At 45.0% G+C, this 21,946-nt stretch overlaps 1 protein-coding gene across 2 annotated transcripts in view; it reads left to right on the plus strand.

Annotated features, from left to right (window-relative positions):
- The first annotated feature begins 730 nt into the window (after positions 1-730).
- Positions 731-21,946, plus strand: part of creb1 (cAMP responsive element binding protein 1) — a 69,834-nt gene continuing 48,618 nt past the window's right edge. Inside the window, exon 1 of one of the 2 annotated variants that reach the window (XM_033024358.1) lies at positions 731-929. The gene's annotated coding sequence lies outside the window, so the exon portion shown is untranslated. The remainder of the gene's footprint in view (positions 930-21,946) is intronic. The other variant, XM_033024357.1, reaches the window with a different exon arrangement.

Below are 21,946 nucleotides of genomic sequence, written 5' to 3' on the forward strand. Positions count from 1 at the left end.
TTTTTTATGATTGGGACAAATGATAAATGTGCGACATTTGAAGCGTTGTGGATTGTGAAGCCAGGTGGAAGATAGTAACGGGGAGACGAGCCGGGGCTCTTGGAAGGGAGAAATGGGTGGGAGGCATGGGGTAGGGAGGAAAGGGATGGAGGTTAATTGGAGCTTATCTAAACATTGAGAATTCAATGTACTGACTTACTGACAAACACAGTCTGAGGAGCTTGTATGGTCTATTGCTAAAGTCAGTTCTTATATTCTTAGTCATACCCGTCAATTAGGAAGTTTAATTCTATTTCAGCTAGTCAGCCTCCACCGCCTCTCTAAAGACGTTGCACAGAACCAAAGGCGCCGCGCCTCAGAATAAAATGAAGGCCCGCGCCTGCGCGCGCAGACGAAGCAAACACGAGGAGGACGGCGGTTGCATACGCATGCGCAGCGGCTGGGCGATTCCTCTCGGTTCCGAGCGCGCTCTCAATGGCAGCGGTCACGCCCTCACGACAAAGTCTCACGAAAAACAAAACACATTAAAAATTCTTCTTCTTCTTCGTCTTCTTCAACAACTTGTCATCTCTTCAAAGTGCGAGAACCGCACGCCGGGGTGCATTTACGTGCCTAGAATCAAACCCGATTTCAACTCTAACCGCAGGCGCAGGTTTCGAGACCCGAGGTGCGCATGCGTGGGGGTTTGTTGCGCGCGGGGGGTCCACACACGCGCAGGCGCAGTCGGAGCTCCCCGGCCGTTGGGCGCGCGCAGGAGCGGGATACGTGCGTTCGGAGCGGCCGCGAGCCAGTGGCTGGCTCCTTCAGTCAGAGAGAGAGAGAGAGAGAGAGTGACGCGGTGGAGGTGTAAGGGACTGACGCGGTGTTTACGTCTCGGTGTGAGTGTCCAGTGGCAGCAGAGAGAGCCGGGACTGAGGGAAATAAAACCGGTAAGAGGCAGAGAGCGAGACAAACGGGGCCCTGGGCGGGTTGGAGGGAGCGGTGGAGCGCTCGACTGGCTGCGAGGTGGGGTGTGGATGAGTAACAGTAGCTTTCTCCTGGAACCGAACAATGGCGGCTGCGAGTGGAACAAGGCTCCCAGGCAAAGGCTGAAATAGGGGGAGAAAGGCTCTCTCTGCTTCTGCGGCAGTCTTCTGTGTTGTTTACACAAAAAAAGCGAATTTCCACCCTCCCAACACCCTCCTTTCCATGGGTGAAAAAAAACCCCGCCAAAAGTCTTAAGCCACCAGCCATTTTCTGTCGCGATTTTTTTTTGCTTAGCTTGAAATAGTTCTTTGATATTGGGATGTATGTAAAGAGAAACACTCCCCCCCCCCCCCCCCCCCTTTTTAAATCCTTAACTGTTAAAGAAAATAAGTGCCAGGCCGCCACTTAACAAATTGTGAGACTATTAGTATGTTGCCAGTTCTCCCGCTGTCATCCACCTACAAAACATTTCTATTTCACTTCTATGTCTTAAGGTATAAAAGAAGGATGTGCTCTCTGAATTCAAAGGTGCAGAAATACAAATGAATGTACATGTGGAATAAAATTTCTACTACACGACAGAAGGCCACACTTGTATATTGAGAATGATCTGTAGGACTAAGTAAAATATGTCGATTACCGTTACTAATTTGTCATATTGTTCACGGGAGTTATATAGTATGCGATCAATACACAAATTCAAGTCGTCTAATTGAGACTAAAAAAAATCTTTGGGCTTGGGGAGATGCATGGCGAACGCTTTGCCTATTTAAGAAGTTACACCTGGTGGTCACAATCAAAATAAGGGCTAGGCCTTTTACGAATGCAATGAGGAAAATGTCCTCGTATAGATGGGACTGACGAATAAGATCAATAGATTTTTACATATTAGAAGAATCAAGGAAATGGGGTTAGGGCAGGAAATATGGGTTGGAAGAAGATGGTTAACTATGAATCCGAGGAACTGAATGGCGTACTCATGCTCCAACTACTAATGTGCCTATTTCAAAGGTCTGCAATCGGTAATGTAACAGGATGGTGCAAAACATTCGTTTTTTAATGCTTATAATAATACAGATTAAAAGTTATAAACAGAACTTATGATTAGTTCTGACTTGTCAATTTGTATATGTACATATTTAAAATTGTTCAATGTACTTCAAGGGTACACAAAAATGCTGGAGAAACTCAGTGGGTGCAGCAGCATCTATGGAGCGAAGGAGATAGGCAACGTTTCGGGCTGAAACCCTTCTTCAGACTGATAGGGGGTGGGGGGAGAAGAAAGGAAAAAGGAGGAGGAGGAGCCCGAGGGCTGAGGTAGGAAGGGGAGGAGATAGCAAGGGTTAACAGAATTGTGAGAAATCAATATTCATGCCACCGGGATGCAGACTCCCCAAGCGGAATATGAGGTGCTGTTCCTCCAATTTCCGGTGTTTCTCACTCTGGCCGTGGAGGAGGCCCAGGACAGAGAGGTCGGATACGGAATGGGAGGGGGAGTTGAAATACTGACCCACCGGGAGGTCAGGTTGGTTAGTGCGGACCGAGCTGAGGTGTTCGGCGAAACGATCGCCAAGCCTACGCTTGGTCTCACCGATATAGATCAGCTGACATCTAGAGCAGCGGATGCAATAGATGAGGTTGGAGGAGGTGCAAGTGAACTACTGCTATGGTCCTTGAATAGAGTCGAAGGGGGAGGTAAAGCGACAGGTGTAGCATCTCTTGATGTTGCAAGGGAAAGTACCCGGGGTAGGGGTGGAGCGGGAGGGAAGGGAAGAATTGACAAGGGAGCGGTCTTTGCGGAAGGCAGACGGGGGGAGATGTGACGAGTGGTGGGGTCAAGTTGGAGGTGGCGAAAATGACGGAGGACTATTTGTTGTATGTGCCGGCTAGTGGGGTGAAAGGTGAGGACCAGGGGGACTCTGCCCTTGTTGCGAGTGGGGGGATGGGGAGAGAGAGCAGTGTTACGGGGTATGGAGGAGACCGTGGTGCGGGCCTCGTCTATAGTGGGGGAGGGGAACCCCCGTCCCCTGAAGAATTAGGACACTTGCGATGCCCTGGTGTGGAACACCTCATCCTGGGAGCAGATGCGGCGTAGACGGAGGAATTGGGAACGGGATGGAGTCCTTACAGGAAGCAGGGTGGGAGGAAGAGTAGTCAAGATAGCCGTGGGAGTCAGTGGGTTTATAAAAGTTTATAAACAGTGGGTTTATAGTACTTCAAGGGTTCAATGGTTGATTATTTTTTATTTACAAGAATTTTACAAGAAACTTATGATACTGTAACACTATGTTCTGTGCTTTGGTATTTTCCTCTGTTATACTTTTGTATGGCTGGATTGTATTCATGTATACGGCATGCAAACAAACTTTTCATTGTACCTCAGTTCATGTGACAATAGTATACCAATACCCTGCCGAATTCTTGTGCTATGTGGCAATATGAATGGTGTCCTCTCGTTCCGGATAATGGAAACTCCTTTCAGTTGTACTCCCTTTGCCACGTTCTTTTGATTTCTCTTGACTTGGAAGCTACTACCCTTTATCCAGCCCTGTTTTCTCTCATTAGTATTGCAGTGTTTCCATTTCATTTATGTACTTTTTAGATTATTTGAGTTAGATTTCAGGCCTTCCCCTCCAACGTCCAAACCACTGATATGTTTCTAAATGTTGTTGATCAGATCATTCCCCTGCATCAATGCTCCTTAACTCTGTTTTCCAGTATCAGATTGGTATGTCGGTAACAGCCACTTGGGTATATATTACACTCCTTATGTTCAGATTTGGACACTAAAATGCCTGTTCCTCCTGCAAGGATCCATCCTTGGCATCTAACATGTATAGAAGTAACCAGTTTACGTCTGGAACCAGTTTCCACCTGAAGGGGAATTATATCTGTTGAATGACACCTCCAACTCTATTGATTTCTTCACAGACCATGGTTGGTGTTAGAACTTCTGTCTGATTTATTTATTGGTAATTCACATTTCCTCAAGATGAGCATTAATAATAATAATAAATTTTATTTATGGGCGCCTTTCAAGAGTCTCAAGGACACCTTACAAAAATTGAGCATGTAGAGGAAAAACATGTAAGGGGAATGAAATAAATAGTAGAGACATGACTAGTACACAAAGTAAAGACAGAATTCAATACAAAACACAGTATGAGGCAATTAATGCACAGATGAAAAGGGACGGGGACGTGGGGCTAAGGATAGGCAGAGGTGAAGAGATGGGTCTTGAGGCTGGACTGGAAGATGGTGAGGGACACGGAATTGCGGATCAGTTGGGGGCGGGAGTTCCAGAGCCTGGGAGCTGCCCTGGAGAAGGCTCTGTCCCCAAAACTGCGGAGGTTGGACTTGTGGATTGAGAGGAGACCGGCTGATGTGGATCTGAGGGACCGTGAGGGTTGGTAGGGGGAGAGGAGGTCAGTGAGATATGGGGGGGGCCAGATGGTGGAGGGCTTTGTAGGTGAGGACCAGGATTTTGTAGGTGATCCGGTGGGAGATGGGAAGCCAGTGAAGTTTTTTGAGGACTGGAGTGATGTGATGCCAGGATTTGGTGTGGGTGATGAGTCGGGCGGCTGCGTTCTGGACCAGTTGGAGTCGGTTGATGTAGGTGGAGCTGATGCCAAGGAGAAGTGAGTTGCAATAGTCCAGTCGGGAGGAGATGAAGGCATGGATGAGTCTTTCAGCAGCAGGCGGTGTGAGAGAGGGTCTGAGTTTGGCGATGTTGCGGAGATGAAAGAAGGAGGTTTTAATGACATGGCGGATGTGAGGCTCAAGGGAGAGGGTGGAATCAAAGATCACGCCAAGGTTGCGGGCCTGGGGAGATGGGGAGACAGTGGTGCCGTCGATGGTGAGAGTGGGGTTATTGATTTTGCTGAGTGTGGCTTTGGAGCCTATGAGGAGGAATTCTGTCTTATCGCTGTTGAGTTTGAGGAAATTATGTTGCATCCAGGTTTTTATAGCTGACAAACGAGTTGATATGGGAGAGGGGGGGGTTGTGGGGGGATTTGGTGCCAAGGTAAATCTGGGTGTCATCAGCGTAACAGTGGAAGTCCAGATTGAAGTGGCGGAGTATCTGACCAAGGGGGAGGATGTAGATGATGAAGAGGAGGGGGCCGAGTACGGAGCCTTGGGGAACGCCTTGAGTGACTGCGGCTGTAGCAGAGGTGTGGTTGTGGAGAGAGATGAAGTGGGATCTGTTGGAAAGGTAGGAACGGAGCCAGCTGAGTGCAGAGCCTTCAATGCCGAGGTCTTTGAGTCTGGTGAGCAGGATGTTATGGTTCACTGTATCGAAGGCTGCGCTCAGGTCGAGGAGGATGAGGATGTTGAGGGAACCAGTGTCAGCAGAGGTGAGGAGGTCGTTGAGGACTTTGAGGAGAGCAGTTTCTGTGCTATGGAGGGGGCGAAAGCCAGATTGGAGGGGTTCAAGTAGGTTATACGCAAGGAGGTGGAAATGAAGTTGCGACGCAACGATACGCTCCAGGGTTTTTGAAAGAAAGGGGAGGTTTGAGATTGGGCGGTAGTTAATGAGAGAGGAGGGATCAAGACCAGGTTTCTTTAAGATTGGTGTAACGGCAGCAGTTTTGAAAGCGGAGGGGACAATTCCTTGGGACAATGAGGAGTTGAAGAGATTAGTGAGGTAGGGGCAGAGAACGTTGGGTACATGGAAACCCAAATGAGCTTTAACCTTATCCCCCTCAAGTTTGAACTAGACTCTTTGCAGCCTCTTCCTCATTTCAAAGCTGGTTGTCCAGTCCTGTGGCTTGTGTCCACTCCCAATGGTACCTGTCTCTGTTGCTAATTATCTCTTTGCAATGTATTAAATTATTTTGAGACTTGGCAAGAAATGCAGAGCTGAAGCTTCCCATAGCCGGGGTGTTTAGAATCTGGGGTTACAGTCTCAAAATGAGAGGTCAAAGGAGAAGAAATGTATTTGTCCAGAGGGTGGTGAATATTTGGAATTCTTTGGGAACACTGTCGACTCAGTTGCTGAAGATATTGAAGTCAACAATTGATAGACTTTTAGATAGTAAGCAAATCGAATCAAAGCTAGAGCATGAAAGTGGTGCTATGGAAAAGATCAATTATGATCTTATTGAATAGTGGAGCAGGCATGTGGGATTGAATGGCCTGCTATTGCTTATAAACTCACTCTCCTTGTTACTTCCAGAACCAACATATTACTTACACTTCCATCTTTCTCCTTGGTGCATACAGATGTAGTACCTCATCTACATCTTCTGACAGCAAGCATATATGCCCTCCTTTAACCTTAAGTGGTCCTATCTAATTATCCACGTACTCAATGTACATATGAAAATTCATGGGACTTTCTTTAATTCAATGTGCCAATAACATTTCATTGCCCCCTTCTAATTGCCTGCTTGAGTTTTTTCTGCTTGCTTTATATTCTAAACCTTCCATATGGTTCATCTGTGGTAAACTAGGTTCAGATTAGATTAGTGTTTAGTTTAGAGATACAACACGGCAAAAGGCCCTTCGGCCCACCAGGTCCGTGCCGATCAGCGATCCCCACATATTAACACTATCCTACACACACTAGGGACAATTTACAATTATACCAAGTCAGTTAACCTACAAGCATCTTTGGAATGTGGAAGGAAACCAGAGAAAACCCATGCAGGTCAAGGGGAGAAAGTCCACAAACTCCGTACAAACAAGCACCCATAGTCAAGATCGAACCCAGTCTCTGGCGCTGTAAAGGCAGCAACTCTACTGCTGCGCCATTGTGCCGCCCCTGATCTGCCTTCAGCATGTTCTGATTTCCTTCCACCGTCCATTGGTGTGAAGTTACATAGCTTCTGCTGCCTCAAACACACGAAGAAGAAGGTGTGCAGGAGAATAGAGTAATTGGCTACTGTAAATTACTTGTAGCGTAGGTGGGTGGTGGGAGAATCGGAGGGTGGTTGATAGGCGTGTGTGAGAGAATAGTTTACAGAAAAATTACACGGAAGATTGGGATTGATGATGGCTCTGTGAGCTGGCAGTGACAATGGGCTGAATGGTCTCTTTCTATGAGTAGGTGTATGGAACTATTTAGTAAAGTCATAAGGAATAGTAGAATTGGAAGATAGACACAAAAAGCTGGAGTAACTCAGCGGGGCAGGCAGCATCCCTGGAGAGAAGGAATGGGTGACGTTTTGGGTCGAGACCCTTCTTCAGACTCCAATCAGCCCATCAAGTCTACTCTGCCATTCAATCATGGCTGATCTATCTCAGCTAGGGGGGAGAACAAAAGGAGGAGCCGGCGTGCTTTGTAACTTTGTCTGCGCTGTAGGTGGCTGCTATTTGTATACATTGGGTATGACGCAAAGAATTTCACTGTGCTTAGTACATGTGTCAATAAAGTATTCCATTCCATTCCAAATCTTGCACCTATTATTTTGTCTGTCTTCTACAGCACTGCTGTCCTCAATGAATTAATGTACTCCTTGAATTGAAAAAAATGTGGTCCTTTGTGTTGAAATTTGTTAATAGCCTTGTACTGTGACACAACGACCTCTGTTCTCTTGTCACTGAATCCAGTTTGCTCAGCATTCACCATACTCTTAAGGTCTTTTTAAGATCATCCCTCCTTATATCCTTTGTCTTACTTTACATGTTTCCTTCTACCTATATAAACCTGATGTTGGGGCGTTTTTCTTTTTGGGAGAGGGACCATGAAAAAAAAACATTTTGTAATCCATCATGACATACTAACATTAATGAGAAATGGTTACCAATTGGGGCAGTCGCGGTGGTGGGGCGGTAGAGTTGCTGCCTTACAACAAAATGCAATGCCAGAGACCTGGGTTCGATCCCGCCTACGGGTGCTGTTTGTATGGAGTTTGTACGTACTCCCCGTGATCTGCGTGGGTTTTCTCAGAGATCTTTGGTTCCCTCCCACACTCCAAAGACGTGCAGGTTTGTAGGTTCATTGGCTTGATAAAATGTAAAAATTGTCCAACTTCCAGTGCTGAGGATGCTCTACCTTGAGCTTTTCAGCGTACTACATCCAGATCTAGAAATAACAGTAGTTCAGGATATGAGGTTTGAAAATAGAAAAAGGACACAAAGTGCTGGAGTAACTCAGCAGCTCAGGTTTCCCTGGAGAACAAGGCTAGGTGAAGTATTGGGCCAAAACCATTCTTCAGACTGATTAAATGGGGAGGAAGAAAGCTGGAAAAGGGAAGCGAGAGGGATTTTGATAGACAGTTGGTTGAAAGAAAGGCCAATGATAAGAGGAAGGTGTGAGATAGGTTTGAAGCATCGCAGATTGTAAAGCTAGAAATGGGGGAATAGATGGAATTCAGGTGGGTAACCAGGGAGGGAGAGGATTGGAGAGAGGGGTGTTTGGGGGTGAAAGGCAAGGGGGCTTTGAGAGGTTACCTAAAATTGGAGAATTCAATGTTCATACCATTATGCTCAAGTTTGTGTGTGACCTGACTGGCAGTGGAGGAGGCCCTGGATAGAAAGGTCAGGAATAGGAAGGTGAAATTGAATGGTTAGCAACTGGGAGATCCAATTAGCCTTTGACGACCAAGCGTAAATGTTCGACGGAATGGTCACAAAGTCTTTATTTGGTCTCGCTGATGTACAGGATGCTGCATCAGGAACACTGCATGCAATGGATGATGTTAGGGAAGGCTCATGTGAACCTCTGTCTGACCTGAAGGTACTGGTGGGATCCCTGGATGGTGACGAGGGAGGAAGTATACAGATAGGTGATACTTGCAGAGGAGTGCACGGGGAGGGGGTGTTTTGGGTGGGAAGGGATGTGTGAACCATAGTTGCCCGGGGGACTCTTTCAGCACTTTGTGTCCTTTTGTGTATTAACCTGCATCTGCAGTTCTTTGTTTCTACATTTTGTCAATAGGAAACTTATTTAATATTTCATTATCAGAAAAGTATATATGTTTAAATTGGACCTAATTTACTTCTGTTTATCAATACTGGTTACAGCTATTATGTGCCCTGAAAGCACCAGTTCCTTAAGTGTTTGCAAATCCTGTTATGGTTAATCATATTAGAAAAAATTACGGCTTAAAAGATGCAAGTTATTTCAAAATGTATGTGTAGGCAGTCCCCAGGTTACAACCACCCAAATAATAGACACCCATATAGAGAATGAGATCTCATAAATTCAAAAGTCCAATGTTTATTCCTATGAGCAGTAGAACAAGTTTCCTCTCATCCCACTTTTATTTATTTTTAATCAGACGTGTGCTTTTGATGTTATTCACTGCACATTGAGGTGTGGTTACCTTAGAGTGCTTTTGTATTTTCTGACTAATGGATAAAATCAACATATCTGAAAAAACATTGTATTCATTACATGATGATAGCCTGTAAGGGTTTGACCACACATATTTTAAACATGGCTGTTATATTTACAAAAATGTTGCATATTTTAAGACATATAACCTCATGGTGCATAACTGTATGCTGCCACCACTCATCTTGACTGTCCACTGATTTTCTGACATTCGTTGCTGAATAAGCTGAAATTTCATTTAATTAAATCTTGGGAAGCTTGCTGCCATTGTCTTTTGTCATTGCTACTGAGTCCAGCTTCCCTTGCTTCCATCCACCATTCTCAACCTCAGCCCATCCCTGATCTCTTGTCTATACTTTTACAGCAAGTCTTGATGACGACAAACCCTCGTGCAACTTGCCATGGTCAGCCAAACTCTCCAAAACTCAACCAAAATAATACCATTCATGTTCCAGTCATTCCACTCACCAACACACTCCCATCTAAGCAATACATGAACTTCAAAATTGTCTTTTCAAATCCCTTCTCATTCCTTCCTGGTTTAGTAATCTCCTTCAGTCTGAGAACCCTCTAAAATGTCAGCATTTCTCCAAATTACAGCTCTTGATCATTCCCAAGTGCAACTACAAACCTACTGACACCATAGCTATCTAGACTACACTTCTTCCCACTGTGCTTCCTGTAAAGACTCTATCCCCTACTCCCAATTCCTCGGTCTACGCCGCATCTGCGCCCAGGATGGGGTTTCCATACCAGGGCATCGGAGATGTCCTCATTCTTTAAGAAACGGGGGTCCCCTCTTCCATTATAGATGAGGCTCTCAACTAGGGTCTGCTCGATATCCCGCAGCTCCGCTCTTGCTCCCCCTCCCCCATTCGTATCTAAGAGAGAGTCCCCGTTGTCCTCACCTTCCACCCCATCAGCAGTCGCATACAGCATATAATCCTCCAACATTTTTGCCACCTCCAACGTGATCCCATTACTGGCCACATCTTCCCATCTCCATCCCTTGCTGCTTTCCACAGAGACCGTTCCCTCCGAAACTCCCTGGTCAACTCGGCCCTTCCCACCCAAACCACCCCCTGCCCAGGTACTTTCCCCTGCAACCGCCTGTCCCTTTACCTCCCCCCTCAACTCCATCCAAGGACCCAAACAGTCTTTCCAGGTGAGGCAGAGGTTCACTTGCACCTCCTCCAACCTCATCTACTGTATCCGCTGTTCCAGGTGTCAACTCCTCTACATCGGCGAGACCAAACGCAGGCTCGGCGATCGTTTCGCTAAAAACTCCGCTCAGTCTGTCTTAACTGTCTGAAGAAGGGTCTCGACCCGAAACGTTGCCTATTTCCTTTGCTGCATAGGTGCTGCCTCACCTGCTGAGTTTCTCCAGGATTTTTGTTACCTTCGATTTTCCAGCATCTGCAGTTCCTTCTTAAACATTTTGTGATCCCGGTTGCTCAGTACTTCAACTCCCTCACCCATTTCAAATCTGTCCTGGGCATCCTTCATTGTCAGAATGAGGCCCTGCGCAAATTGGGGAAACAGCACCTCATATTTCGTTTGGGTAGTTTACACCCCAGCAGAATGAACATTGATTTCTCTAATTTCAAATAGCCCTTGTTTTCCCTCTATCCCCTCCCCCTTCCCAGTTCTCCCACCAGTCTTACTGTCTCCGTCTACATTCTATCTTTGTCCCACCCACTCCCCTGACATCAGTCTGAAGGAGGGTCTCGACCTATAACGTCACCCATTCCTTCTCTCTGGAGATGCTGCCTGGTGCGCTGAGCTATTCCAGCATTTTGTGTCTATCTTCATGGTAAACCAGCATCTGACGTTTCCTCTCACACGTTACACATGCTTTCTTCAATAATGACCAGTTAGCAAGCCCTATTATTTTTGGAGCTTTTGTGGCTAAGTAAGAATTATGCAAAGCAAACTTGGTAAGTCGTGCTTCCTTTAATATTGACCGTTGTTAGCAAGCACTGATGTCTTTGTGCCTTCTGTGATATAGTAGGAAACTTGTTGAAATATATATTTAACCAATTTCTTAAAACAAAATGCAGAACAATTTTTGCAGATTTGATACAATTGTACTATGTCTGGAAATTAATATTTTATGACAATTTTGCCTTGTATCTACCAGTAACTTGCTTGTATTTCTGGCATCATTAATCAGCATTTAGCACTAATACCTTTATACATTAGCATGCCAAAGATGAGTCTGGCTTAGGTACACAAAATTGCTGGGGAATCTCAGCGGGTGCAGCAGCATCTATGGAGCGAAGGAAATAGGCGACGTTTCGAGCCGAAACCCTTCTTCAGACTGATGGGGGGTGGGGGGGGGGAAAGAAAGAAGGAAAAGGGGAGGAGGAGGAGGAGCCAGAGGGCGGGCGGATGGGAGGGTGGGAGAACCGCAAGAAATGCAACACCTGTCCCTTCACCTCCCCCCTCGACTCCATTCAAGGTCCCAAGCAGTCGTTCCAGGTGCGACAAAGGTTCACCTGTATCTCCTCCAACCTCATCTACTGCATCCGCTGCTCTAGATGTCAGCTGATTTACATCGGTGAGACCAAGCGTAGGTTGGGCGATCGTTTCGCCGAACACCTCCGCTTAGTCCGCAATAACCTACCTGACCTCCCGGTGGCTCAGCACTTCAACTCCCCCTCCCATTCCCAATCCGACCTCTCTGTCCTGGGTCTCCTCCATTGCCAGAGTGAGCAACAGCGGAAATTGGAGGAACAGCACCTCATATTCCGTCTGGGGACCTTGCGTCCTTATGGCATTAACATTGAATTCTCCCAATTTGGCTAGCCCTTGCTGTCTCCTCCCCTTCCTTAACCCTCTAGCTGTCTCCTCCCCCATCCGCCCGCCCTCTGGCGCCTCCTCCTCCTCCCCTTTTCCTTCTTTCTTTCCCCCCCCCCCCCCCCCATCAGTCTGAAGAAGGGTTTCGACCCGAAACGTCGCCTATTTCCTTCGCTCCATAGATGCTGCTGCACCCGCTGAGTTTCCCCAGCAATTTTGTGTACCTTCGATATTCCAGCATCTGCAGTTCCCTTTTGAACACCATGAGTCTGGCATATGTAGGTTAAATTTAAAATTTTACAGATAAGATAATGCTAACCCTAGATGTATGATAGAAACTGACATTTGGCCACATGCCCGTTCCATTCTATCCATACAGCTTCACTCCTATCTTTCCTCGGGTAGATCTATCTCACCCTGTATCTTTCTCCCAATATGTTTGTCCAACTTCCCCTAAAATGCATCTACAGTAATGACTTCATCACTCTCTGCAGAAGCAAGTTCCACATTTCCAACACTGAACTGAACTCCCTTCTGAATTGAAAGAGTAGAGGGGAGATGGCCGGTATAGAGTTGAGTGAAAAGGATGGGGCGTGCGATAGGACCATGAAAAAGACCTGGTATGCGATAGGTGGATTCAGGTTTGTTAACCCACCTCACCTATTTCTTGCTGGGTCTTCCCGTTTGGATAGGTCATGACCTGAAACGTTGATCGTTGCTTTCCTCTGCAAATGCTGCCTGATGTGCTAAATTTCATCCAGCTGATTGTTGCTCCAGATTCCAGCTTCTGCAATCTCTTGTCTGCTTAACTGGATTTTTTGAGTATTATCTTGTACAGCCACCTTTTTATATTTGTCTTCACAGTTGAAATATTCACTCTGCACTGCTCTATCACAACCTTTCAAAGACTTGTTGCATCACTGTTCGACCTCCTGTTTTTGTAATTGTTTAACTTCATATTAATGGAATTACTTGTATAAATGTTTTGCATTCTTTTTTATAATATGAGCACCAGTAGTGTGTGCTGTACTCTGGTCAAAAGTTAAATCGAACTTCCTTTTTCACTTCTGCCCCTTTAGAAATAAACTTTAGTGCCTATTTTGTTTCTTTTAATGGCCTTGCTAATTGTGACACCACTGTTAGTGATTGATGTATTTGTAAGCCATGGTCTTTGTTACTCCACCACCGCTAGACTTCCAGCTTCCAAATAATAATGTGTCTTCCCGATCTTCATGTGAAAACGTAAACTGTAAAATGGTATGAGCATCAAAGAAATGCATTAAAATAGATCAGCAGTAATTTCAAAGGTTTTTATAAATGTCAGATAGTGAAATTAGGGTGTCATCAATTGGGAATTAAAAACAAATGTTGTGAAACAGTGGCATGGCTATCAATCATGTTCCGTGCCATTAACTGTTCCATTAACCATTCCATCAGTCACATCTTCCCATCTTCACCCCTTTCCATCTTCCGCAGAGACCGCTCCTCCTGCAACTCCTTGGTTCACCCATCACTTGCCACTCAAACCACCACCTCCCCAGATACTTTCCCCTGCAACCACAGGAGATGTAACGCCTGTCCTTGTACCTCCTCCCTTGACTCCATCCAGGAACCTCAGCGGACCTATCAAATGTGACAGGTTTACATGCACCTTCTCTAGCCTCATCTACTATATCTGATTTTCCCAATGTGGGCTCCTGTACATCGAGACCAAGTGTACACTTGACGACTGCTTTGTTGAACACTTATGCTCGGTCTGCCAAAGCCTACTGGATATCCTGGATGGTAACCATTTTAACTTCCCATTCCCATACTATCCTTTCTGTCCTGGGCCTCCTCCATTACCAAAGTGATGCCACACGCAAATTGGAATAAAAGCACCTCGTATTCTGCTTGGGTAACTAACAACCCAACGGTATGAACATTGAGTTTTCCAATTTTGGGTAACTTCTCCCAACCCCCCCCCCCCCCCATCAATCTTCATGAATGCACTGACGCACGAGCACACACATGCACATATCCTTCCTCTGAGCCTTGCACCAGTTTCTGTACCCCTACCATACCAAAAGCCCATTAACTAGCTTCCTGGTTCACAACTTTGTGCCTTTTTGGCTCACACCTGCCTCTATTTCTAAACTTTATCCATCAATCTGCCTATCAGCGACCCCCTCACCTGAGGTCATCTTTTGCCGGCTGTAATTTATTCGGTCCCTTCTCGCTCATGTTTTTTTCCCGCTCCACCCTGCAATCTGCCTGAAGAAGGGTCCCGGCGCAAGGGGTCACCTTTCCATTTTCTCGTGCTGCTCCCTCAGCCACTGAGTTACTCCATCATTTTGCCTATCTCTGTCGTGGCAAAGCTACTAAATCACTTCTTCACCTTTTACACTGAAGAAGTTCTCTATCACTGCAAAGGTGGAGATTGTGATATTGCATAGGAAAAACACGAATGAAGAAAGGCACTTTAAAGATTGTGTTCAAAATTAAAGATTCATGAAGAAGTTGGAATTTGTTCTGCCTCTGATTTCAACCTTCCGGTCCTCTTTGGAAAAAATTGTTATAGAAAAATAGGTGCAGGAATAGGCCATTCAACCCTTCAAGCCAGCACCGCCATTCATTATGATCATGGCTGATCATCTAAAATCAGTACCCTGTTCCTGCTTTTTCCCCATATCCCTTGATTCCTTTAGCCCTAGGAGCTAAATCTGACTCTCTTGCAAACATCCAATGAATTGGCCTTCTGTGGCAGAGAATTCCACAGATTCACAACTCTCTGGGTGAAAAGAATCTTCCTCATCTCAGTCCTAAATGGTCTACCCCTTATTCTTAAACTGTGACCCCTGGTTCTGGACTCCTCCAACATCGAGAACATTTTTCCTGCATCTAGCCTGTCCAATCCTTTTAAGAATTTTATATGTTTCTATAAGATCCCCTCTAATCCTTCTAAATTCCAGTGAATACAAGCCCAGTCGACCTATTCTTTCATAATATGTCAGTCCCACCATCCCGGGAATTAACCTGGTGAACCTGCGCTTCACTCCCTCAACAGCAATGATGTCTTTCCTCAAATTTATCATACTCCAGATGGGGTCTCTCCAGGGCCCTGTACAACTGCAATAGGACCTCCTTGCTCCTAAACTTAAATCCACTCGCAATGAAGGCCAACATGCCATTCGCTTTTACATTGACTGCTGCACCTGCATGCTTTCTTGACTGATGTACAAGCCCAGCCAGTTCTTGTTGCACCTCTCCTTTTCCTAATCTGACAGCATTCAGATAATTCCTTCTCCAACCCATTCTTTCACTCCAGAAATGCTGCCTGACCCGCTGAGTTACTCCAGCATTTTGTGTCTACCATTCAAATAATAATCTACCTTCTTGTTCATGCCACCAAAGTGGATAACCTCACATTTATCCACATTATATTGCATCTGCCCACTCACCCAACCAATCCAAGTCACCCTGCAGCCTCATAGCATCATCTTCGCAGCTCACACTGCCACTCAGCTTTGTGCTATCCGCAAACTTGGAGATGTTACATTTAATAACGTCTAAATCGTTAATATATATTGTAAATAACCAGCACCGCGCCTTGCGGCACCCCACTAGTCACAGTCTGCAATCCTGAAAAGGGCCCGTTAATTCCTACTCTTTGCTTCCTGTCTGCCAACCAGTTCTCTATCCATGTCAATAACCTACCCCCAATACCATGTGCTTTAATTTGGCACACTAATCTCTTGTGTGGGACCATGTCAAAGGTGTTTGGGAAGTCCAGATACACCACATCCACTGGCTCTCCCCCATCCATTCTACTTGTTACATCCTCAAAAAATTCCAGAAGATGTCAAGCATGATTTCCCCTTCATAAATCCATGTTGACTTTGACCGATTCTTTTCACCGTTTTCCAAATGCGCTGCTATAACATCTTTAACAATCTTCCCCATTACCGATGGAAGGCTAACTGGTCTATAATTTCCTGTTTTCTCTCTCCCTCTTTTCTTAAAAAGTGGTGTTACATTGTCTACCCACCAGTCCACAGGAACTGATCCACAGTCGAGAGAGCATTGGAAAATGATCACCAATGCATCCACGATTTCTAGGACCACTCTGGGAACAGTCCCAACAGTTTACCTAACATCATTTCCCGACTAATGTGGATTCCCTTCAGCTCCTCCCTCCCCCCAGGTTAAGAACCACTGCACTAGATCCTCGGTCACCGAGTATTTCTGCGAGATTATAGACAATAGGTGCAGGAGTAGGCCATTCGGTCCTTCAACGTGATCATGGCAGATCATCCACAATCAGTACCCAGTTACTGCCTTCTCCCCATATCCCTTGACTCTGCTATCTTAAAGAGCCCTATCTAACTCTCTCTTGAAAACATCTTGAGAATTGGCCTCCACTGCCTTCTGTGGCAGAGAATTCCACAGATTCACAACTCTCTGGGTGAAAAAGTTTTTCCTCATCTCCGTTCTAAATGGCCTACCCCATATTCTTAAACTGTGGCCCCTGGTTCTGGACTCCCCCAACATTGGGAACATGTTTCCTGCCTATAGGATGTCCAATCCCGTAATAATCTTATATGTTTCAATAAGATTCCCTCTCATCCTAAATTCTGGTGTATACAAGCTCAGCGGTTCCATTCTATCAACATATTCCCGCCATCCCGGGAATTAACCTTGTGAACCTACGCTGCACTCCCTCAATAGCAAGAATGTCATTCCTCAAATTTGGAGACCAAAACTGCACACAATATTCCAGGTGTGGTCTCACTAGGGCCCTGTACGACTGCAGAAGGACCTCTTTGCTCCTATACTCAACTTCTCTTGTTGTGAAGGCTAACATGCCATTAGCTTTCTTCACTGCTGTACCTGCATGCTTATTTTTAGTGACTGATGAACAAGGACCCCTAGATCTCGTTGTATTTCCCCTTTCCCCAACTTGACAACATTCAGATTATAATCTGCCTGGTAGATACCAAATGCTGGAGTAACTCAGTGGGTGAGAGAGAAGGAATTGGTGACGTCTCGGGCGACACCCTTCCTGTTTTTGCCACCAAAGTGGATAACCTCACATTTATCCACATTAAACTGCATCTGCCCACTCACCCAACCTGTCCAAGTCACCCTGCATCCTCACAGTTCACACTGCCTCCCGGCTTTGTGTCACCTGCAAAATAGCCAATGTTACTTTTAATCCTTTCATCTAAATCATTAATGTATATTGTAATTAGCTGCAGTCCCAGCACCGAGCCTTGCGGTGCCCCACTAGTCACAACCTGCCATTCTGCAAAGGACCCATTAATCCCTACTCTTTGTTTCCTGTCTGCCAACCAAATTTCTATCCATGTCACTACCCTACCCTCTGATTTTGCCCACAAATTTCCTATGTGGGATCTTATCAAAGGCTTTCTGAAAGTCCAGGTACACCACATCCACTGGCTCTCCCTTGTCCATTTTCCACATTACATCGTCAAAAAATTCCAGAAGATTAGTCAAGCATGATTTCCCCTTCGTAAATCCATGCTGATTCGGATCGATCCTGTTACTGCTATCCAAATGTGCCGCTATTTCATCCTTTATAATTGACTCCAGCATCTTCCCCATCACTGATGTCAGGCTAACTGGTCTATAATTCCCCGCATTCTCTCTCCCGCCTTTCTTAAAAAGTGTGATAACATTAGCTACCCTCCAATCCACAGGAACTGATCCTGAATCTATAGAACATTGGAAAATGATCACCAATATGTACACAATTTCTAGAGCCACTTCCTTAAGTACCCTGGGATGCAGACCATTAGACCCAGGGGATTTATCAGCCTTCAGTCCCAGTCCCATCAGTCTACCCAACACCATTTCCTGCCTAATGTGAATTTCCTTCAGTTCCTCCGTCACCCTAGATCAGGGATTGGCAACCTTGTTCCCCATAAGGACCGGGAAGCATGTCTGTGAGTGGTTGACGGGACACATCTATCACGTGTACACATGGATCCCGCCCCGGATGACAGGCATCAAATCACGTGTTCACAGAAGGTAGACAAAAATGCTGGAGAAACTCAGTGGCTGAGGCAGCCTCATGCAAAATGTCTCACCCGCTGAGTTTCTCCAGCATTTTTGTCTACCTTCGATTTTTTTCCAGCATCTGCAGTTCTTTCTTAAACGTGTTCTTAGAAGATGCACGGCCGTGTTGGCGGCTTTGCGCAGGATGCGGTACAGCCAGAGCTTGACCGCGCTCGGCGGGCTGGATGATTACTGGGGGGGAAATCCGCCAGCGGGCCGGATGATTTCGGGTTACGGGTCGCATTCGGCCCGGGGGCCATAGGTTGCCGACCCCTGCCCTAGATCCTCTGGCCACTAGTACATCTGGGAGATTGTTTGTGTCTTCCTCAGTGAAGACAGATCCAAAGTACCTGTTCAACTCGTCTGCCATTTAATTGTTCCCCATAATAAATTCACCTGTTTCTGTCTTCAAGGGACCCACAGTTGTCTTAACTAATTTTTTTCCTCTTCACATACCTAAAGAAGCTTTTACTATCCTTTATATTCGTGGCTAGCTTACCTTTGTACCTACCTCATCTTTTCTCCCCGTATTGCCGTTTTAGTTATCTTCTGTTGCTCTTTAAAAGTTTCCAAATCCTCTGGCTTCCCGCTCATCTTTGCTATGTTATACTTCTTCTTTTTTATTGTTATACTGTCCTTGACTTCCCTTGTCAGCCACAGTCGCCCCTTACTCCCATTAGAATCTTTCTTCCTCTGGAATGAACTGATCGTGCACCTTCTGTATTATTCCCAGAAATACCTGCCATTGTTGTTCCACTGTCATTCCTACTAAGATATCTTTCCAGTCAACTTTGGCCAGCTCCTGCCTCCATAGTCCCATTTGTTCAACCATAATACTGACACTTCCTATTTTCCCTTCTCCCTCTCAAATTGTAGATTAAAACTTATTATATTACAGTCTTCCTTCAGAAGACAGAACTAAAGTACTTGTTTAACTGTTCTGCCATTTCCTTGTTTACCATTATAAATTCACCTGTCTCTGATTGTAAGGGACCTACATGTGTCTTCACTAATCTTTTCCTTTTAACATATCTAAAGAAGATTTTACAGTCAGTTTTTATATTCCCTGCAAGCTTAATGTCATGCTCTTCCCCCCTCTTAATTAACCCCTTTGTCCTCCTCTTGTTAAACTAAGTTCTTTTGTCAGTCCAATTCAAGAAAACTTGATTCAAACCATTGCTGCTAAAATCAATTCTTTATTCTGACAGCGCTGGATAATTATTTAAACCTTCCAACACAGCTAGAAACTCTGGGGCAGGTCGAAAGAACTACTACTTTGGTAACACAACGTATATAGGTATTGGACAATTATGATACAAAAGGAGTGGCAAACTATTAACCAATCATTATGGTTTACCATACATTCAGCTTATTTGCATTAACCAATCAACTAAATCCTTTCCAGTGATTGACAACACGTATAGTCACATGCTTTTCCCTTTTCTAGCCCCTTTACAACCCTTTTTCCCTCTGTGGTTTTCTTTAACCTCTTTGCTCAAAATCATTTTATTTCAATGAAGTAAAACCACAGAAATATAAAACGAATTCTCAGAGAACATCTCTCAGAATATAAAATACACATCATACAGCAATCACGCAATACATACACACAAAACATATATTTTCACTTTTGGAAAAGTAAGTTATTTCTAAAACTTCAGATTTAAACAAAGTCTAATACTCACAATCCTAATTAAACACAATACACTTCACAAATAATTTCCCTACTTCATAGTTAAAACACAGTTACTTATGGATTAAATATGAGTTTTGCCCCATTCTTACAAAGTGGTAAGGACTTAAGTTATTTCTACAATCCCCAACCACACAAAGGCCACTAATTGTCACACTTGATTGCTTCTTCCCAAACTCGGGTCTAGTTTAATTACAACCTCCCCCTTCGATCTCTGGACGAAAGGAATGTAAGGCCTCCTCACTAATAGCATTCCACACAGCAAATGGAAGATTATCAAAACAGAGTTACTTTCTCAGTTTTCTATAAACATAAGAAACTACCCTTACACAAACGTCACACAACCATCACCTATGCCTTATCTCTTATCTCAACATAAATACATTTAAACAGCACAAACCAGATCACAGACTATTATCTAGCCTTGGTGCCCAAGACCCAATATAGACAACCATAAATCCCCTTTATGACACACCAGAGCTCAAATATGTGTCATAAAGAAAGGACACATGATGCCCATGTCTTGAGAAGAAACCCATCAATAACCTATACTCTAAACACCAAACTGAACCAAATACAACTTCTGACAGAGTTATAGCCGTTTCAAAGCAACCAAAGCTATCAACATTTACATCAACATCTCCATGTTAGAATAAGCCATCTGTTCTCCTATGTGTGTGTGTGTTCTTTATTCCTTTGTGGGCTATGTATTTTTGAAAACCTCAGCTCCAAGTCCTTCTCTTGCAACTTAACATAAGTTCCTCACACAGAAGTTATAATTTTGAGCAATTCTATTGTATAATATTTCCTCGCTCTGAGTTCCAAAGTTCTCCCAGTCCTCTAGTTTGCTGTTTCCACTGGCCAATTTATATGCCTCTTGGCTTTAACACTATCCTTGATTTCCCTCGTTAGCCACGGTTGAGCCGCTTTCCCCGTTTTATTTTTCGCTAGACAGGGATGGACAATGTTTGTGGGTTTTTCTTTTCTTTAAATCTTTGCCAATGCATCTCCACCGTCAACCCTTTAAGTATAATTTGCCAGTCTATCCTCGTCAATTCCCGTCTTTTACCTTCAAAGTCTCCTTTCTTTAAGTTCAAGACCCTAGTCTCTGACTTAACCGTGTAATTCTCCATCTTCATGCAGAATTCTACCATATTACTACCATAATAACGGAGACCATTCCCTCCGCAACCCTAGTTACCTCATCCCTTCCCACCCAAACCAGCCCCTCCTCCACAGGTACCTTCCCCTGCAACTGCTAAAGATGCAACACCTGTCGCTATACCTCCTCCATCGACTGTCCAGGGACCCTGACAGTCCTTTCAGGTTAGGCAGAGGTTCACTTGCACCTCCTTCAACATCATCTACTGGATCCGTTGTTCAAGGTTTTGACTCTTATACAAGACTCTGGACTCTGCAAGACCAAATGCAGACTGGGCGATCGTTTCGCAGAACACTTTCACTCAGCCCGCCTGAACCAACCTGATCTCCCCGTTGCTGGACTCTTTAATTCTCCTTCCCATTCCTACACAATCCTTTCTGTCCTCGGTCTCCTCCATTGGTTGGTTTTTCTTATCTCCCTTCTACCTTTTGCTTCTGCCCTCATTTTATGGCCCTCTGTCTTCATGCATTGGTTCCCATCCCCCTTCCCTGTTAGTTTAAACGTGACCATTCCTACATTCTCTTTCCCGTTAACTGCACGCATACGCTTCCATGTTGTAGACTCCACCCCCCCCCCCCCCCCCCCCCCCCCCCCCCACTGTTGAGTTTAAACCCACCCGTGTAGCACTAGCAAACTTGCCTGTCAGAATGTCGGTCCCCCTCCAATTAAGGTGCAACCCGTCCCTTTTGTACAGGTCACCCCCGGCCCAGAAGAGATCCCAGTGTTCAGTAATAAAACTGACAGCCACAAGCAGTCAGGCTGATAGCGGGAGTAGCCCAAATTGTTTTTGGGGAACGATTATCCACACCTTCGAGATTGTATTATTTACAGCACCATTGTGCGAAACTCCAGATAAGCTCGCAAGGCATTCCAAAATTACGCCCAATAGTAATATCAATGACATACATTGCAAGTGGATCCTATTTCATTGCATATTCTGATCAACTCCTCCAGATTTTTCTGTTTACCTACCTACACACCAGGAAGT

The sequence above is a fragment of the Amblyraja radiata genome, chromosome 7 (genome assembly GCF_010909765.2).
Source record: "Amblyraja radiata isolate CabotCenter1 chromosome 7, sAmbRad1.1.pri, whole genome shotgun sequence".
Classification (NCBI taxonomy): Eukaryota; Metazoa; Chordata; class Chondrichthyes; order Rajiformes; family Rajidae; genus Amblyraja; species Amblyraja radiata.